The sequence below is a fragment of the Mauremys reevesii genome, linkage group 23 (assembly GCF_016161935.1).
Source record: "Mauremys reevesii isolate NIE-2019 linkage group 23, ASM1616193v1, whole genome shotgun sequence".
NCBI classification, from domain to species: Eukaryota; Metazoa; Chordata; order Testudines; family Geoemydidae; genus Mauremys; species Mauremys reevesii.
Window position 1 is genome coordinate 725,471 of NC_052645.1, and position 20,789 is coordinate 746,259.

The 20,789-nt window shown below is 51.7% G+C and overlaps 4 non-coding genes across 4 annotated transcripts; 3 read left to right on the forward strand and 1 right to left on the reverse strand.

Moving 5' to 3' along the window:
* Positions 1-2,164: 2,164 nt before the first annotated feature.
* TRNAC-GCA lies at positions 2,165-2,236 on the forward strand. Its single transcript has one exon. It is a non-coding gene; the product is annotated as a tRNA-Cys (tRNA).
* Positions 2,237-5,611: 3,375 nt separating this feature from the next.
* On the reverse strand, positions 5,612-5,683 carry TRNAG-UCC. The gene has a single exon. It is a non-coding gene; the product is annotated as a tRNA-Gly (tRNA).
* A 12,131-nt stretch (positions 5,684-17,814) lies between these two features.
* TRNAS-UGA lies at positions 17,815-17,896 on the forward strand. The gene has a single exon. It is a non-coding gene; the product is annotated as a tRNA-Ser (tRNA).
* A 1,520-nt stretch (positions 17,897-19,416) lies between these two features.
* On the forward strand, positions 19,417-19,489 carry TRNAF-AAA. The gene has a single exon. It is a non-coding gene; the product is annotated as a tRNA-Phe (tRNA).
* Positions 19,490-20,789: the final 1,300 nt, after the last annotated feature.

Here is a 20,789-nt window from a genome sequence, read left to right on the forward strand (position 1 = left end):
AGGGGAGACTGCAGAGGGTCGAATTGAAGGGGAACTGTTGGGTTGGAGGGGGGTTACCAGTGGAGTTCCTCAAGGTTCGGTTTTGGGTCCGATTTTATTCAATCTATTTATCGCTGACCTGGGAACCAAGAGTAGGAGTGGGCTGATAAAGTTTGCGGATGACACCAAGTTGGGAGGTATTGCAAATTCGGAAAAGGATCGGGATATCCTCCAGGGAGATTTGGATGACCTTGTAAACTGGAGTATTAGTAACAGGATGAAATTCAATAGTGAGAAGTGTAAGGTTATGCATTTAGGGATGACTAACAAGAACTTTAGTTATAAGCTGGGGACGCACCAGGTGGAAGTAACAGAGGAGGAGAAGGACCTAGGAGTCCTGGTTGATCGTAGGATGACTATGAGTAGGCAATGTGATGTGGCCGTTAAAAAAGCTAATGCGGTCTTGGGATGCATTAGGCGAGGTATTTCTAGTAGGGATAAGGAGATGCTAGTCCCGTTATATAAGGCATTGGTAAGACCTCATTTGGAGTATTGTGTGCAGTTTTGGTCTCCCATGTTTAAGAAGGATGAATTCAAACTGGAACGGGTACAAAGAAGGGCCACTAGAATGATCCGAGGAATGGAAAGCCTGTCGTATGAAAGGAGACTTGAGGAGCTCGGTTTGTTTTCTTTAACCAAAAGAAGGATAAGAGGAGATATGATTGCACTCTTTAAATATATCAGAGGATAAATACCAGGAAGGAGAAGAATTATTTCAGCTCAGTGCTAATGTGGACACGAGGACAAACGGATATAAATTGTCAGTCAGGAAATTTAGGCTTGAAATTAGACGAAGGTTTCTAACCATCAGAGGAGTGCAATTCTGGAACAGCCTACCAAAGGAAACAGTGGGGGCGAAGGACCTCCATGACTTTAAGATTAAGCTAGATAAGTTTATGGAGGGGATGGTATGATAGGATAACTGGCTTAGTCAATAGGTCAATAAAGTGCCACACTGGTAATTAGTACAATGGGTCAATGATAGGATATTGTTAGCCTTTTTCCAGAGGGTCTGGCTGGAGAGTCTTGCCCACATGCTCGGGGTTCAGCTGACCACCATATTTGGGGTCGGGAAGGAATTTTCCTCCAGGGTAGATTGGCAGTGGCCCTGGAGGTTTTTCGCCTTCCTCCGAAGCATGGGGCAGGGGTCGCTTGCTTAAGGAGTGGGTGGATCGGCTTATGTGGCCTGTATCTTGCAGGAGGTCAGACTAGATGATCATAATGGTCCCTTCTGATCTTGAATTCTATGATTCTATGATTCTATGACTGGCCCCAGCCACCGGCCGAGCCCCACGGCCACGCTGCTGCTGTTACCGCACTAGCCCCTCACGCCCCCATTTCCTCACTGAAGCCAGGAGAAGGTTTGCAGGGAGGAGGTGGGGGGGGGTTGACCCCAATATCCCGGAGCTGATTCTCCCCACAAAGGGGTGTGTGCATGTGGTGGGTGCCGTGTGCAACGCCCTGTGCCCATGAGGAGGGGACCGGAGCTCTGCCAGCAGGAAGATTTATCCTGCAGGAGCCCTGCCTCCCTCCCCAGGGTTCCTGGAGCAGAGAAGCTTTGAATCCTCGCTGGAGACTAGAGACGCCCGAGCAGCACAAGCTGCCTGGCAGAGGTTCTGGATCAGGGCCTCACGGGCCCATTGGGTTCATTCCCTCAGGGCTGCCCTGCCCAGTGCCAGGTTGCTCTCACTCTCCAGCACAGAGGGGGCTGCAGGCTCTTTGCCAAGCTGGGTCCCAGCTCACGGCAGATTTAACACTAGCAGGGGGCCCAGATATGTGCTCAGGGAGGGAATCTGGGCCAAAGACTGATTACAAATTGGGTAACACTGAAGTGGGACTAGACAGACCCTTGCTGGGACGTGGGGGGTAGGTAGCCCCCATTGTGTACCGTGCCCTCGCCAAGAAGTCTCTGGGAGAGTGGGTTCTTCCTGATGGGCCACCAGCACGTCTCGTTGGTCCTGCTGTCGGCTGCTCCTTTGTTGATACTGACAAGCTAGTTGTGGGCCTTCCCCACTCACCCCATAGCTCCGGGATGCACAGACAGCAACACTGGTGTGGAAGAAACGAACGCCACTCTCAGGTTTCAAGATCCTTAAGATCACTGACATTGCCCATGTAATTGTCAGTGGGTATAGCTCAGTGGTAGAGTGTTTGACTGCAGTTCAAGTGGTCCTTGGTTCAAATCCAAGTGCCCCCTTAAAAGCCTGGTCCTTCAACAGTGGTAATAATTGCATATCCATTTCCATTATGTTCAGGAGCTCCACTGACTAGGGATACCTGAAATAAACAGAAACACTCAACATTTTCCTGTGCAAATGCATAAAAACCTAGCAAACATGTCCCTCAGCTGAAATCAGTTCCAATCCTCTAAGTGTCTAATTTGTGTTTTCATCAACTAAACAAAGGCCCGTGAAGACACATTTGCAGGTCCTTGTCCTCCACGGGCTACAATGTGCAGAAGAACAAGAACCACATCCACGTGGGAGGCATGGACTAGTCTGTATTACATTTAGTAAGTAAGTTGCCATTGGGACTGAAAACTCTACTGGAGGTGGACAGGAGCCTGTTACAAAACTAAAAGAACCAAGATTTACCAAACTCCCTGTTACACATTCAATCCTCTGTTTGTGCACACGGCATCAACTGGGGCTCTAATAAATGGCAACCTTCCTTTAACACAGATCGTTGTTCCTTGTGACTTTCAGATGCATTCGAATGGCAGCTGTTCAGAGGTCATGTGCTGCTAGTTCATGAGCAGCAGCAGAGTCTCTGTACGTTTACCAACCATAGAGCTGGGTGTGTCTGCATCCAAGTAACTGCAGAGTCAGTGTAGTCCCAGACAGTTAATTGCACAGTCTCCCTTTCTGGTCTCATTGATCATTTGGGTAGAAACAGCAACGGTTTGGTGGGTTTTGTTTTTTTCCCCCTTCATTTTCTCCTAAGGAATGTGTGATCTTGAGCATGTTAGTTTAAGTTCCCTGTGGGTCAGGAAAATTCCATCTCCTTGAAATAGCTGGGAAGTGACCTGCTTGTATAACCTAGAATAAAGGAGCTTTTGTAAAGCAGTTTTGCCTTTAAATATGCTGGGATAAAAATAGTAAACAGTAAATTCCACAGCCAGACACCAGGCCAGGATCAATTGATGGGGCCAGGATCAATTAATTACAGAAGAAACAAACTCTTGGGAAGTAGCTGTAATTTGTCCCCAAACCTTTCCTTGTTCTCATATGCTATCAGGGATTCTCTTCTAGAGGGCAGAGTTAAGGTTATCTGGGCATGTACCCTCACTCTGTATTCCCTGTTTTTCCAGAGTTTGAGTTTTACTGAAGTTGATGTTCTGGAAGGTTTAACACCATCAGCTCAGGACTAAACAAAGACTGTGCCTGGCTAGCCAACTACAGAACCAGTTTCTCCTCCCTTGGTTTTCACACCTCAGCTGCTGGAACAGGGCCCCATCCTCCCTGATTGAACTAACCTTGTTATCTCTAGCCTGCTTCTTGCTTGCTTATATATACACACCTGCCCCTGGAAATTTCCACTGCTTGCATCCGAAGAAGTGGGTATTCACCCACGAAAGCTCATGCTGCAAAACGTGTTAGTCTATAAGGTGCCACAGGATTCTTTGCTGCTTCTACAGAACCAGACTAACACGGCTCCCCCTCTGATACTTGACAGTCAAAGTTAACTCTCTGTTAACAAAGGTTTTGTTATTGACAAATAATGAGACTAATCCTTCACTGCGGTAATTCCACTGACTTCCTCTTTCCTCATTTCTAGTTCCAAAAAAATAAGCAAATTAAAACAATATTGAGAACTAAAATGCTGTGAGAAAATGGAAATTTTAGTAGCTCAGATTTCAGTTTCTTCTGTGTCTTGTGCGTGTGTAAATGGCACAACATGTTAATTTATAAGCACATCTTTCTTAACTTCTTTAAATATTCTGTAGTACATTGACTATATCCAGTGGGTTGTTCAATGCAGTGAGGTTTTCATGCATTGACCAAAACATATTTTTCATGTTATATAAATGAACACAACTCATTGAACACAAAATTGTGTATTTCATGCTGTGAACTGTGTTGGTAGCTCAGATTAATAGGTTTGTTTTTTCTCTCTCTCTCTCCATGAAAAAAGGAAGAAACCGTGAAAATACCCATGGGAGAGAGGGGGTTTCTGAGAGTCGGGGTAGATATGGAGATTTTTATGAAAGGGGGAGAGGCCAAAGTAGGGCCTTAGCTGGAGCAAAGGGGGAGGTTTTTTGTGCAGGTTCATTTCAGCCAGCCTCACATCCTGTAGTCCCTACTTCCCCACCCCCCCAACAAAGCCACCTGTGACTCCTGAGACAGCCCCACTGCAAAAACTGCAGAGCCCCCAGCACTCCCTCTCCTAGCTGGATCCCCTGGCAGCCAGAGCTCTCCGCAGAACTGCCGTGGTTGCTCCCCTGGGTCTCTGGTCAAGGACGGCTACCGGCTTCTCCTGAGAATGCAGCTGAGAAATGATTCACCCTTCTCTAGATTCTCACCTGTGGGCTCTGAGAAGCAAGATGGGGCCTGTATGATAAAGTCCATGTAACATTCCCCTCACATCCCAGCCCTGGTATGTCACCAGTAGCTGCTGTCCCTGGGTAGCAGCAAAGGATGTTTCTCATCATTCAGGAGATCCAAGCCTGGGACTAAAGTCAGGGAGGTGCGGCTGGCTGCTGGGAGGCAGAATCTTGTGCCTGCCTCTTGGCTTCCCCGGGATGGCTACTTGCAGCCCCGGAGAAGAAGGTTGGTTTTGGGTGAAAGGAAACAAGCAAAGCTATGGGAGGAAATTTGGGTGCGGGGTGCGGGCTCTGCGCTGGGGGAGGGGCTTGGGGTAGAGGAGGGGTGGCGCTTACCCTGGGCACTGCAGCTCCCAAAGTGTCTGGTACACACAACCCTCCGGCAGCAGCTCCTAGGTGGGCCATGCCAGGGGGTCTCTGTGCGCCGCTGCCTGCAGGCGCCGCCCCCAGAGCTCCCATTGGCTGCAGTTCCTGGCCAATGGGTGCTGCGGAGTTGGTACTCGGGGCAGGGGCAGTGAATGGAGACACTCCCCCCGCCCCAGGGGATGCTGGGACATGCCGGCCATTTCTGGGAGTGGCACGGAGGGATTGAGGCAGAGTGGGCAGGGAGCCACCTCAGTGCTGCTGGCACATCTCTGCACACCCATGGGGGGAGGGAGCAGAGGGCCTCCATGTGCTGCCTGGGGGAGGGGCAGAGCACAGAGCTGCCTCCCCTCCCGGGTCTATTACAGGAGTGGGTGGGTGGGGTCTTTTGGCCTGCAAGGTGCAGCAGGTCGGTCTAGATGATCACACTGGTCCCTTCTGACCTTAAAGGCTCTGAGTCTAAAAGGGAGAGGGAAGTAAAGAAATTAAAAAAAAAATAAACCAAATATTGTAATACCAGGATAACTCCAACAGCTCATTGTATAGTCCCGCCCCTTTCTTCTGTGTTGAATGACCTGCAAGACATTGATTCTCTCATTCTATTGATAAACTGATACAACGTGACTGAAATTAAACCAATTCCTAGCAGAGAAGACATCACATGCCTGCATTGGCTGGGAATTGAACCCAGGTCAACTACTTGGAAGACAGCTATGCTCACCACTATACCACCAATGCATTTGGCAAAAGGACCACTTATGCTTGCCCAATGAGGTTAGGGCAGCATTGAGGAGATTTTCTGCCTGTTAAAATGTACTGGATTCTCATCACTAAAAAAAAAACCTCCATCTTCACCTGGGTTTGAACCATCAGCCTTTCATTTAGCCACCAAAGTTATTAATCACAGGGTATGTCTACACTACAGGATTATTCCGATTTTACAGAAACTGTTTTTTGGAAACAGATTGTATAAAGTCGAGTGCACGCGGACACACTAAGCACATTAATTCAGCGGTGTGCGTCCATGTACCGAGGCTACTGTCGATTTCCAGATCGTTGCACTGTGGGTAGCTATCCCATAGCTATCCCATAGTTCCCGCAGTCTCCCCCACCCATTGGAATTCTGGGTTGAGATCCCAATGCCTTATGGGTCAAAAACAGTGTTGTGGGTGATTCTGGGTAAATGTCAGTCAATCCTCCCTCCGTGAAAGAAACGGCAGACAATCATTTCACGCCCTTTTCCCTGGAGCCCGTTCAGCCTTTTTTCACTGTCACCGTATCTCTACTGGATGCTGCTGACAGACGCGATACTGCAGCGCTACACAGCAGCATCCCCTTGCCTTTTGCAAGTTAGCAGAGATGGTTACCAGCCATACCGTCCCACTGCTGCTTTGCAAGTTGACAATGACAGTTGCCAGTTATACTGTACCGTTTGCTGCTGTCATGGGTGCTCCTGGCTGGCCTTGGTGAGGTTGGCTGGGGGTGCATGGACAAAAATGGGAATGACTCCCCAGGTCATTCCCTTAAGTTTTGTCTAAAGGGAGGGTCAGTCCTGTCTAGACTATCAGACCAGCCTACAAAAGAACCAGAGAAGCAAACGGCCGCTCCAGGTCAGAGCCCCAGACATCCCGCAGAAATGATGAGCTGCATGCTATTCTAGTGGGTGCCCCTGCAACAACCCCATCCATTGCTTCCCTCCTCCCCCACCCCTCCTGGGCTACCGTGGCAGTTATCCGCCCATTTGTGTGATGAAGTAATAAAGAATGCAGGAATTTGAAACAACACTGACTTTATTGCCTCTGCAAGTAGAGCTCAAAGGTGGGAGGGGAAGGCAGCCTCCAGCTGCTATAATATTCCAGGCAGGACTGAATCTCCATTAGACAAAGCTTAAAGAAGAGAATGACCTGGGAGTCATTCCCATTTTTGCCCAGGCACCCCCAGCTGACCTGACCAAGGCCAGCCAGGAGCACTCACGGGATGACAATGACAGATATCAGTCCTACCATAACATCAGTCCTGTAGTACCGGGAAGGGAAGGGAGGGGATGGTGTTGTGTAGCGCTGCAGCACTGCGTCTGCCAGCAGCATCCAGTAGACATACGGTGACACTGAAAAAGGCGAGAAATGATTTTTTCCCTTTGCTTTCACGGGGTGGGCGGGGGAACGACATATACCCTGAACCACCCGCAACAATGTTTTTGACCCATCAGGCTTTGGGAACTCAGCCAAGAATGCAAATGGTTTTCGGAGAGTGAGGGGAACTGTGGGATAGCTACAGCTCCTTAAGTTTCAGCACTGTATTGAGTCCCTGTTGTGGCCTCTGTCTATCATGGCCTTGGAGATTTTGTCAAATGTTTAGGCATTTTGTCTTTTGGAACGGAGTTCTGATAGAACAGATTCATCTCCCCATACAGAGATCAGCTTCAGTATCTCCCGTACGGTCCATGCTGGAGCTCTTTTTGGATTCTGGGACTGCATGGTCACCTGTGCTGATCTGCGCTCCACGCTGGGCAAACAGGAAATGAAAATCAAAAGTTCATGGGGCTTTTCCTGTCAACCTGGCCAGTGCATCCGAGTTCAGATTGCTGTCCAGAGCGGTCACAATGGTGCACTGTGGGATAGCGCCTGGATGCCAATACCGTCGAATTGTGGCCACACTAACCCTAATCCGACATGGCAATACCGATTTCAGTGCTACTCCCCTTGTCGGGGAGGAGTACAGATACCAGTATTAAGAGCCCTTTAGATCGATATAAAGGGCTTCATTGTGTGGATGGGTGCAGGGTTAATGTGATTTAACGCTGCTAAATTCGATATAAACTTGTAGTGTTGAATGAGGCTAATCATCTAGTGGAACAAGCTCCGCAAGGGACGTGGTTAAATCCCCATCACTGCCTTGTGTAAATGAAGACCGCAGCTCTTGCTGCAAGACACCTGGTGTGTGGGTGTCCCTGTTCCCCCTTCAGAACCTCTGGTACATGGTGCTTCCCTCCTCCCAGTTCAAGATCCCCATCATGTGGGTGCTCCCATCCAGGATCTCTGGTGGGCGTCTCTGTCCCCCACCCCATGAACTAGCTCCCGTGTGTGGTTTCCCCTGCCTGCCCCCATCCGGGATCTGTGGGTGTCTCTGTTCCCCTTTTCAAGATCTGTGTTGCTTGGGTGTGTCCCTCCCCCCAAGTCAGAATCCCCATCACGTGGGTGCTCCCATCCCCCCTCCAGGCTCTGCGGGGGGTGTCTGTATAAAAAGAGACTGTGTCTCACTGTCTTGCCCAGGCTACGCTGCAGGGGCTATTCACAGGTGCGATCCCACTACTGATCAGCATGGGAGTTTTGACCTGCTCCATTTCTGACCTGGGCCGGTTCACCCCTCCTTAGGCAACCTGGGGACCCCAAGCTTCCCTGGGATCACCATGTTGATGCCGAGCTTAGTGCGGACACCCGATCGGCACAGCCCCCTGCAGCCCAGAACTCCTGAGCTCAAGCAATCCGCCAGCCTCAGCCTCCCCAGGAGCTGGGATCACAGGCACCAGCCACAGAGCCCGGCTTGTTTCATAGCCTGGCAGCTGGAGCTTTAAACTCTGCTTGTGAGCTCTGTGCCTTGGCCAGACGGGGACAGCCTGGAACTGGGAAATGCTCCTTCTTCCCCAGCCCCCATCTCATCTCGAGCTGCAGGCGCCGCTGTCCTCCCAGGTAAGATCCTGGATGTTTCGGTGCCCCCCATCCCCCAGCCCAGGTGTCCGGGTACCTCTGCCCCCCATACAGAATCCTGGATGTGTGGGTGTCCGTCCCTCTGCAGAGGATCCCGGAGTGTGGATGCCCTTGTCCCCCCCTACAAGATCCTGGGTGTGTGGGTGCCACTCTCCCCCCACTAGATCTCTGGTGGGTGGGTCCCCAGGGTGTGAGTGCTCCCATCCCCCAATACAGGCTGGGGGGGAGGGTATAACTGGCTCTCCCTGTCCTGCCCAGGCAGTGCTACAGCAGCTGTTCACAGGGGCAGCAACCCCACTGTCACCCTGCAGCTCTAGCCTGCTCCAGGGGTGACCTGCTTCACCCTCCTGTGGGAGCCCGGGGACCCCGAACTGCCCAGAATCACCTGATTGATGCCGAACTTAGCACAGACACCGGCTCAGCATGGCAGGGAGCAGCCCTGAGCCCTGACAATCAGCTTCCCTCCGCCTCCTGCTGCACGGCGAGGGTCACACGCGAGAGGCTTCGTGCCCAGTTTGTTCAGGAGCGTCCCAGGCCTGGTCTACACTAGGACTTTAATTCGAATTTAGCAGCGTTAATTCGAACTAACCGCTCAACCGTCCACACCAGGAAGCCATTTAATTCGAACTAGAGGGCTCTTTAGTTCGAATTTGGTACTCCACCCCGGCAGGTGGAGTAACGCTAAATTCGACATGGCTAGCTCGAATTAGGCTTGGTGTGGATGCTAATCGAACTTAGTAGCTCCGGGAGCTATCCCACACTGCACCACTCTGTTGACGCTCTGGACAGCAGTCCGAGCTTGGATTCTCTGGCCAGCCACACAGGAAATGACCCGCGAAAATTTGAATTCATTTTCCTGTCTGGGCACTTTGAATCTGACGTCCTGGTTGCACATCGGGGCGAGCTCCGCAGCACCTGCAACGATGCAGAGCTCTCCAGCAGAGGAGTCTGGGCAATCCCAGAATAGAAAGAGGTCCCCAGCATGGACTGTCCGGGAAGTCATGGATCTGATCACTGTGTGGGGCGAGGAGTCTGTGCTCTCGGAGCTGCGCTCCAACAAGCGGAACGCGAAGACCTTCGAGAAGGTCTCTAAAGCCATGAAAGACAAAGGATACAGCCGGGATGCGATGCAGTGTCGCGTGAAAGTGAAGGACCTAAGACAAGGGTATCAAAAAGTCAGAGCGGCAAACGGACGCTCCGGAGCACAGCCCCAGACATGCCGCTTCTATGAGGCACTGCATGCCATTCTAGGTGGGTCTGCCACAACTGCCCCACCAGTGACGGTGGACTCCGGGGACGGAATAGTGTACCGGGACAGTTCCTCCTCGATGTTCGCCGATGGGGAAGATGAGGAAGGGTCTTCTGAGGACGGCGCAGGCGACAGCGAACACACTCCCGCTTTCCCTGACAGCCAGGATCTCTTCATCACCCTCACAGAGATCCCCTACCAACCCTCCCCTGCCATTAACCCGGACTCAGAATCAGGGGAAGGATCAGGCGGTAAGTGCTACACACGTATAAACATTTATTTTTTATAACATTGTTATAGAAAAAATAGAAACAGTATTTACAAAATTCTAAATATTAAACTATATGAAAAGAAGGTCCACACAAATGGGGATAGAATAATAATCCTCTATCGACAATTCCATGAAGGTGTCATTCAGTTCCTCATAAAGCCTCCAGGAGGTTCGTCGGAAGAGGTGCCTTGTTGGGCGCTCCGTGGAAGCAGACTCTTCCACGCCAGGACATCCGAATATACAGAGGAATCATCGCCTCTACTAGCATTGCTGCATATGGTCCTGGTCTGTGCAGTGCGTCCCGTAACATCCTGTCTTTCTGCGCACGAGTGACCCGCCTCAGGGTGATCTCATTCTGCAAATACTGCATCTAAGTAGGGCAATTAGTGTAGTGTTACTATTGTTAATGGTTTACAATTAGGTTGCATAACAATGACCCTCGCCTAACAGCCACGTGCTAGAGGCCACAGAGAACAAGCATCCATTGATCGTTCCCGTGCACTGGCGGGAGGGGCTGCAAAAGGCTAATCCTTTCTGCTTTGCACATTGCCTTTAGCAGGAGAGCACAGCTATCCACTAACTGATAAGCAGTATGTACTGTAAGGCTTACCAGGACTTTGTGCAAGAGGGATGCAGCTGTCTTTCCTCGCTTGTGCGCTCTCCAGTGCAATGGCGCCGCCAATGAGAGCGTATTCCGAAATCTCGAACTGGTTCTGAGATCTCCTGAGACTTGGTGCCCTGTATGGTCTTGTTCACTGAAACTGACTAGACTGTGTTCACTGTTGGCAAACATGTATGTGTTCAAGGAAATCACCTACTTTTTCGCATCACACAGCTTCGGCTCCTTCCCGGACTGCCTCGGCATCCCCCTCGCAGAGGCTGGCTCAGATTAGACGGCGAAAGAAAAAGACTAGGGACGACATGTTCCAGGAACTGATGGCCTGCTCCAGAGCGGAGGCGGCAGAGCAGAGACAGTGGAGGGAGACCCTGTGTCAGCAGCATCGCACACACATCGAACGGGAGGATAGGTGGCAGCAGGAAGACCAGCAGGCGACTAAAACGCTGCTTGGTCTAATGAGGGAGCAAACGGACACGCTCCGGCGCCTTGTAGATGTTCTGCAGGACCGCAGGCAGGAAGAGAGAGCCCCCCTGCACTGCATCTGCAACCGCCCTCCAACGCCAAGAAGTCCTGTCCCCCCCTCACCCAAAGTTACAAGAAGGAGGGGCGGTAGGGGCCGTGAGAACTGTCACTGCACCGCAGCAGAGCGCTAATGTTCAAGACACCTCTCGCGCTGTAAATTTGTACAAGTTCTTTCCTTACAGCATCACCCAGTCCCAACTCCAAGTTTCAACCCCCCACTGTGTACTACATTATTAAAAGCGGTTTGCTGTTACTCACTGTTTCCGTCACGTTTCTCGTGTCAGAAGACTTTGTGTGTGTGTGTAGGGGGGGAATTGTAATTGCAGTGCATAGCCCACAGTACCATGGTACAGACTTGGGGGCAGGGTCAACTGCAGGGCACACACAGACTGCAGTCACTAGGCACCAGGGTCAGTCTGTGTGGTGTATGCTGCCCCGGGTCTTTCGTTGATGTGTATGCTTGTCCAGGGTCCTGGTGCCTGCCATCCCCGAATGTAAAGGCAGGCTTCCCTTAACATGCACTTCGACCGTAGCCACGATCCTCCCCGCTGCCCTGAGCCCCAAAAAGAGCCCTCATCCAGGGACAGATACTCACCCTTGCCCCCCCCCCCGCACCCCGTCCAACGCCCCAACCCACCCCCCCCCGCCGTCATGCAACCCCCCATCCAAAGACGGCACCCCTCGCCCCTTCCTGCAAACTAACCCATTCCTGCAAACCCCCCCACATGCACAACCACTGTAAACCGTCCCCCACCCCACAGACCTATGTAGGAGCAGGAGGCTGTCCGTCCTGTTTTGGACAACCGGTCTGTACATCAGTGCACACCGAACCCAGCACAGTATGCTTCCGTGTTTCAACCAAGAAACAAAAATGCAAAGTCAACGAAAGATTTATTATTAATTACTGTAACATTTCATTAGTTTTAAATCGTGCTTTGCAAGTGGGGGAAATTTGGAGAACCGGGTTTGTGAGCTCAGATCTAACTCGACACATACAGACACAGGCCCATGATCAGGCTCTCTTAAAATCAAGTGGACAGTCACAGGTTACCCTGCTCTGCGAGGAAACTAGCTTTCAAAGCCTCCCGGATGCACATCGCTTCCCGCTGGGATATTCTCTCGGCACGGGTGTCTGGCTGATCGTAAACAGCAGCCAGGCGATTTGCCTCAACCTCCCAAGCGGCCAAAAAGGTCTTGCCCTTGCTCTCACAGAGATTGTGGAGCACACAGCAAGCAGCAATAACTACGGGGATATTCTTTTCGCTGATGTCCGAGCGAGTCAGTAAGCTCCGCCATCTCCCCTTGAGACGTCCGAAAGCACACTCCACCACCATTCTGCACTTGCTCAGCCGATAGTTGAAGAGTTCCTTCTCACTGTCCAAGGCGCCTGTATAGGGCTTCATGAGCCAGGGCATTAGTGGGTAGGCCGGGTCCCCGAGGATCACTGTAGGCATCTGCACATCCCCAATCATTATTTTGTGGTCCGGGAAGAAAGTACCTGCCTGGAGGCATTTGAACAGACCAGAGTTCCTGAACACACGCGCGTCATGAACCTTGCCCGCCCACCCGACGAAGATGTTGGTAAAACGTCCCCTATGGTCCACCAGAGCTTGCAGCACCATTGAAAAGTAGCCCTTTCAGTTAATGTACTCGCTGGCCTGGTGGGCTGGTGCCAGGATAGGGATGTGAGTCCCATCTATAGCCCCACCGCAGTTTGGGAATCCCATCGCGGCGAAGCCATCTATGATGACCTGGACATTTCCGAGAGTCACTACCTTTGAGAGCAGTTGCTCAACGATTGCGTGGGCTACTTGAATGACAGCAACCCCCACGGTAGATTTGCCCACGCCAAAGTGGTTCGCTACTGACCGGTAGCTGTCTGGCGTTGCTAGTTTCCAGAGAGCTATGGCCACTCGCTTATGCACACTCAGGGCTGCTCGCATGCGTGTGTCCTGGCGCTTCAGGGCAGGGGACAGCAAGTCACACAGTTCAAGGAAAGTGCCCTTACGCATCCTGAAGTTTCGCAGCCACTCTGTGTCATCCCAGACCCGCAGCACTATGCGGTCCCACCAGTCTGTGCTTGTTTCCCGGGCCCAGAATCGCCGTTCCACACCATGAACGTGACCCATTGCCACCATGATCTCCACTGCGTGGCATACCCTGCTTTCTGAGAGGTCTGCGCCACTCTCCTCACCGCGCTGCCGGAGCCTCCTCGCCCGGTTTCTCAGCAGCTGACTGTGGAAGAGGTGGACGATAAGGTGCGAGGAGTTGACAATGGCCATAAGTGCAGCGATGATCGCAGCGGGCTCCATGCTCGCAGTGCTGTGGCGTCCGCGCTGTAACCGACCAGACAAGGGCGCGAACAGATTTCCCGCTGGCGCTTTCAGGGAGGGAGGGCGTGATTGACGGTTCAATGACGACAGTAACCCAAAACCACCCTCGACACATTTTTTCCCCCAGCAGGCATTGTGAGCTCTACCCAGCATTCCAATGGGCAGCGGGGACTGCGGGAACTGAGGGATAGCTTCCCACAGTGCACCGCTTCCAAAGTCGACGCCGGCTCCCTTAATGTGGACTCAGAAGTTCGAATTACTGTATTTAGTGTGGATACACAAATTCGACTTCATAAGGTCGAATCCACAAATTCGACTTAAGTAGATTCGAAATAGTCTTGTAGTGTAGACAAGGCCCCAGGCTCCAGCTGTAAACTCTGCTGGTCAGTTCTAGTCTTTGGCCACACGGGGGCGGCACTAACAGTCCCATCTAAACGCTGTTTGCGTTCGGCCCTTCGGATCGCAGATTGTAACCCGCAGGCAGATCTCTGAGTGCAGCCAAATCCCACCCCAAACTGAACATTGAAGCAGCAGCTCCCGTTGGAAAGATCAGGATTTTTGCCTTTAAAAACAAGGGAAATGTCTACAGTGAGAGACTGAAGAAGCTCAATTGATTTCATTGACTCCATGAATGTTCCTCTGTGTCCCCCTAGGAGTCATGCCCCACATTTTGGGGACCACTGAACCCTACTCGCTAATCAGGGGCTAGTGATGCCAAAGCCCAGGGAAAGGGAGAACAAGTGCGGGGCTCCCAGCACTGGAACAAAGGGGGGCACAGGAGGGGGCAGGAGTTAGGGGTGAAGGAGGCGCAAGGGTTGGGAGTGCAGGAGCTAGCGGTAAAGGGGGAGGGGATCGTCCAGGGGCAATGGGGAAGTGCCAAAGTACAAGCTTTGCCCAGGGCACCATTTCCCCTAATGCTGGTCTGAGCAAACAATTGGAAATGACCCTTCAGTGAGACCAGAACCATCATGTGGAAAAGTCCTTTTGTTAAGTGGTGGTGGCTGAGGGCTTAGGGAGATGGGTTAAAAAGCAACAGGTACTTGTCTGTGGAGATTTGATTCTTGCCTGCTAGGCAAGGCTGGTGTGTGGTGTCTTCATGGCTGCACTTTCAGTGTCTGATCTGCCACAGGGAGCCAAGTCTAGACATACTCAGAGGCTCTATGCCAGGGTTTTTCAAACTTCCTTTCACGATAACCCCTTTTTGCCCCCCAAAAAACAAAAAACTTACTACATGACCCTAGAAAGAGGGACCAAGCCCCTCTACACTGGGCACAGGCAGAGGAGACAAAGCCTGAGCCCTGCCCCAGTTGGGGGAGGGCAAAACCAGAGCTTGAGGGATTCAGCCTTTGGTGGTGGAGCTCAGACTTTTGGTTTCAGCCCCAGGCACCAACAAGTCTAATGCCAGCCCTGGCGACACCATTAAAACAGGGTTATGACCCAATTTGGGGTCTTGCCCCACAGTTTGAGAACCACTGCTCTAGGCTGATGGGAGAGAGTTTTCCTGGGGGTGTAGTTAATCCACTTCCCAAGAGGTGACAGCTATGTCAGTGGGAGAAGCTATATCGGTGGGTGTGCAAGCTGTGGTGTTTGCCACATTTAAGAAGTTTAATCAAACCCCATTTTGAAAACCACCTGTGGTCTGGGAATGGCAAAGGAGCTCGATGAATCAGGGTTTGTCCTTCAAAGTCCTGGACATCACGATTCCATACTCCTGTTGTCATTGGGGATATTGCTCACTGTTAGAGTGCTTAACTGCAGTTTTCACGTAGTCCTCAGTTCAAACCCCCATGTTCTCTTATAACCTTCTTTCTTTTTTTAAAAAAAAGTTAAACATTTTCATTTCCATTCTCCATTCTGTTCAGGGGCTCCTCTATACAGGAGTGCTTGATATCAATGTAAACACTCAACATTTTGCTGTCCAAATGCATAAAAACCTAGCAAAGCTGTCCATCAGCTGAAATCAGATCCAATCCTCTAAGTGTCTAGTTTATGTTTTCATCAGTTAAACAAAGGTATCATACGAATGTACATTTGCAGATCCCTCTTCTCCAGGAGCTATGTTGTGCAGAAGAACAAGAACCACATCCAGTTGCAGTTCAGGAATCTGATGACCAAAGAGCCACGAAGTGTTCTGAGGGCTGGAGAAAAATGCCTTCTAGTGAGCTATTGAACGAGCTCAACCTGTTTAGCTTATCAAAAGAAGATTGAAAGGTGACTTCATTGAAGTGTTGAAGGGCCTTAATGGAGAGAAAAGATGGGGCATTAAAGGGCTCTTTAATCTTGCAGAGAAAGGCATAGCAAGACCCAATGGCTGGAAGGTGAAAAGAGACAAATTCATATTACAACTAAGGCACAAATATTCAACATCGAGGAAGATTCACCACAGGAACAATCTCCCAAGGAAAGTGGTGGATTTGCCATGTCCTGATGTCATTTCATGAAGACTAGCTATCTTTCTGGAATGTGTTTGCCCCCAAAGTAGATATTGTGTCATACAGGAGGCCTGTGATATGCAGGGGGTCAGGTTAGATGCTCTAATGGTCTCTTCTGGCCATAAAGTCGACTAATTTCTGAAAAACTGAGTGTAGCATTGGGAGCAGCATCTGATGTTTTCCCGTCTAGCCAGCTTGCTGCCTAGAACAAAGGCTCCTTGAGTGGGGTGATCCACAGGGAGTAGCTCAAACCTCCAAAGTGCCTGGCCAGGGGCAGGACATTAGCACAGCAAGGGAGGGATGTGGCAGTGACATCACAAAGGCCTTTTGCAGGACCTCAGACTATTGGTCAAAGGTGGTGGGGAGGTGGTGACCTCACAGAGAGATGCTGACATCAGCCAGGCAGGACAGGGGCGAGGGGCCAGGGAAACCTCAGAGACCCCTGTGGCTTTGCTTCAGCAAGTCTCCTTCTCCAGGTCTCTCTTTGAGGACTGAGCGAGTATTCGGGTTCACGGACATGAGTGCCAAGAGGAACCTTTTTCGAGTTTTCTCCTTCCCTTTTCCTGATTTTACTAGAAAACAGCCATCCCTGTTTAGAAGGTTGAAGCTTCCTCGAGGTTTGAAACCTGTTCAGTCTGATCCATCTGGTGACAGTTGAATTCTAGGCATGGAAAACACGAACTTAAGGAGGCAGAATTTTATTCCGCACCTGGGATTTTGTCCCTTAGAATCAGTGGGGACATTAGGGTTTGTCCTTTCTGTTTCACCTTTTCCTCCATCCATCCCTCCCTCCTTTCTCTTTGTCTCTTGCTTCTTTTGTCCTTTCACCTGTTCCCCTCCCAACACCAGGAGCGGGGTGTGTGTGTGTGTGTGTGTGTGTGTGTGTGTGTGTGTGTGTGTGTGTGTGTGTGTTGCAGGGGAGTGCTCTGCAGCTCCCACTGTGGGAGGTCCACCCAAAAATGTGGGGCTGAAATAGTGCTCAGGCAGTGATCCCCACCAGTGACCTGGGCCATCCTTTGGGCTCTCTGGTGAGAACCCTCAGCCTCCCGTCCTCAGTCTCTACCCTGATTGGCTAAGCAGGGGGTTATTGACAGGGAGGAGATTCAGGTCCTTGTTGTTCTCTTTAAAGACCAAGGAAATAAGTCATAACCTGTTATATGTTGACAAATTTTGCTGCTTTGCTGCATTAATGGTCTCTGAGCAGTTCATGATTCTCTCTAACATTGCAGTTCTCCTCAAATACTTGCTGAATAATTACTGTGAACTGTTGTTGGTCTGGAGCTCATCCGAGAGCACTTTATTCAGGTCATTCAGTGTTTGAAATTCACGATCTGATGGTTAGTTTCAAAATCAGGGCTCTTGGGTCCTATTCCCAACTCTGCCACTGGCTGGCTGTGTGACCTAAGACAAGTTGATTCTCCTTTCTCAGCCTTAGCTACTCCCTCTCTCAAGTAGGGATAATGATGATCCACTCCTACCTAGCTCAAGGTGGGTGGAGGATGGGGATCCATTGGAGAGTGTCACTAGGAGTATCAGAGGGGCTGTGCTAGTCTGGATTTGTAAAAGCAGCAAAGACTCCTGTGGCACCTGGCTAAGCAAACAGAACAAACCCCAAATCCCCCCTGTGCTTTGGGAGCCAGGTTTGCTGTGGGAATCCTGTAGTTCAGATGACTTCACACCTGGGCATTGTGATTCTTTACCAGTTTCTCTGGCATTGGGGCAGTTTTGTGCTCACAGCTGTGATGGCCGAGTGGTTAAGGCGTTGGACTTGAAATCCAATAGGGTTCCCCTGCGCAGGTTCAAATCCTGCTCACAGCGAGGCCTGTGTTTTAGCCAGTCCCTCACCCGGGCAATATCTCTGTACAACCCCCTGAGACACTCTCAATTCTCTCCCCACCCCAAGTAAATTCTGTTCTGCTCCTTTCATCGAGATCCCTGGGACACCACCTCACACTGTGTCCCTGAGGGGTCAGGCAAACTCTCAGCACCTGAAGCCTCTGCCACTCACCTGGTGCCCCATAGATCAGCCATAGCCCTGGTTCTGCTCCTCTCTCTAGCATGTGAAAGGAGCTGAGTCAGCGACTCCATGGGAGCTACGGGGCTGCAGAACCAACAGAGAGAAAAAAAGGTGCTCAGTGCCCACTGGCAGCCAGCTCCCCCCCCCCACTACAGGCCTTGCTGACAAGCTCCTCACACTTGCCAGTGATCAGCTGTTCAGTGGGGTGCAGGAGGCGCTGGGGGGGAGGGGGAGGAGCAGGGAGAGTGGGAGAGGGAGAGGAATGGGGCAGGAAGGTGCAGGGCGGGAAGAGGTGGGCGGGGGTGGGGGCTTGGGGGACGGGGGGGAGTGGGGGGCCGGGCCTGGGGAGGACAGGGGGGATTTGTCCCAGACCCCGGATCCCTCTCGGGCTGGCCCGGACGGGCAGCACTGACTATCACAGTGAGAATACAGCTGACCAGCCTTGTGGGGGAGGCTGAGGGAGATCCGCGCTCACCAGGTCTCTTCTCTCCCCCACGGTGAGCCAGACACTGCTCTCTCCTGGCTCTCACTCTAGCAGCTGGACGCCAAGGAGCCATTTCCCCACAGGAAGTGCATTGAGTGCCCCTGTGGTGCTGGGGGGCTGGCGCTGCTGCTGCCTGTGGGGGCTGGCAGGGGGGCTGATGTCTGCACAGACTCTCAGCTGCCAGGCCGGAGGGGGCACTTGGGACCTTACCAGACTGGCTCAGTGAAGACGGGGGGTTGACAGAGCTATACAGACGCTCTCCAGAGCACGGAGCAGCAGCCGCCCATGCAGCCAGGCAATGAGCATTTCCCACAGCCTGGAGCCGAGGGGGAGGCGGCAGCTGCTGTTCCAGCTCCTCGGGGACAGGCCCTGTCAGCCAACAGCCACTTCTTACTCCCCACAGCTAAGGGCGTTGGGTTCCTCCGGTGGGGGTGTGGAGCAGCCGTTCGTTCTCCTGTTCGCACTCCTCTGCGGTATGAAAATCGGGGAGGGGAGGCGGAAGCCCCACTTCCCTCCCGAAATGACGCCCAGTGGGGGAAGCCAGGACAACAGGGTGGGGCGGCAGGTGGTGGCCAGACTCTCACTGCCACGGTCTAGTCTAGCTCTGGGTCCAGCTCAACCTCCTCCCCGCGCCACTGGCCCCCAGTCCCCTTCCACCACCAGGTCAGCCCGGGCACTAGGGCAGGAACAGGGTGAGGCAGCAAGTCAAGCTGAGCAAGGCAGGCAAAAGTGAGTCTTGTCTTCATGGGCACCTCACAATGACGTCCTTTTTGAGTGCGACTGCTGCAAAAACCTCCCGGGCAGAGAAGCAACAGGCCAAAATACTGCTATACAGCTGCCAAAGTAGCTCAATTGCGAGAGCGTTAGACTAAAACTCTAAAGGTTCCTGGTTCAATCCCAGGCTTTGACAGGTTCTTTCATTCTCTTTGTACAGGGGGGCAGCTTGTTCTCTGGCAGCCCAGTAGTACTTGCACCCCAAGGTGAGCAGAGCTGCCATGGGGCAAAGCAATTAAAAAAAGTGGCAATACTGTATTCTCATGGGGCCCCTGTGGGGCCTGGAACAAATTGCCCCACTTGCCTCCCCTCTGGGTGGCACTGAAGGTGAGTCTCTGATCTTGGGCTCTGCAGTAGGAAAACATAGAATGGGCTTCTGCCCCTAGTTGGCCCACCTGACTTTTAACAAGGAGAGATGGGAGCTGTCTTTCCCAACACGGCAGGAAGAGAGCAAGGCAGGGTGACCCTCAGGAATGGTGCCAGAGGGCTGCTGGGCAGTGACAGGCAGGGATTGGGGATGAAAACTCCTCTGTGCAGCTGAGCAAGGGCAGTGCCAGGGAAGGGGAATCTGTAAAAGTGGCCTTGTGGAAGGTGGAAGGGATTTGGGGGCCCAGGAGGAGGCGCTTGATGTTCAGTGCCTTGGAGCAGCTGGACTTGGCCATGGTGGGTGTTCAGGAAATGCACATTAATAACTCTAGGGTAGCTCAATGGGCAGAGGGTGATGGGAGGAAGGGCCTCCTGGCCAGGGAAGAATGATGGGGCTGGAGTCTTGTTCTTCACATTCACGGTGCGAGTACAGAAGGTGGTGGAGCTTAGACCAGGGAGGGCATTACTGGTGGGCTTTGTGCTCTGTGGCACTGGTTACTGCTATATTAGTGTGTATGGTCCCCAGTTAAGGCATGAGAGGGAAGATCAAAGGCTCCCTTCCTCTGGACTGCATGATGTTTGTTGTTGGGGGGGTTAATTGTGTCAGCCGGCCTGAGCACCGCTGGTCCCGTTTTCCCAACCTTCAGAGGAAACATTTTTACAATGAGCACTACCTGGCGCAGGTCTGTAGTGAGGTCGGCTTAGAGGAGCTCACTCCAGCCACAGAGGGGGTTCACCTTTCTGCAGGGACAGACCAGGACTTGCATTGACCGGATTTATGCTTAGCTTTTGTGTCTTTAGCGTGTTGCTTCTCAGATTCTTTCTTGGCCTGACTTGTTACACTTTGACACTTAACAGGCCAGAGTTTGTGCGCCTTCCTATTATCCTCACTAGGATCTGATTTCCAAATTTTGATGAATGACTTTTTGCCTCTAACAGCCTCCATTACTCGGCCGTTTACCCAGAGTGGCGTTCTGCTGGTCGTCCTATTGTCGATTCTGATTTAGGGCAAACGTTTCATCTGAGCCTCTAATTGCAGTGTTTTTAAATGGTCTGCATGCTGCTTGCAG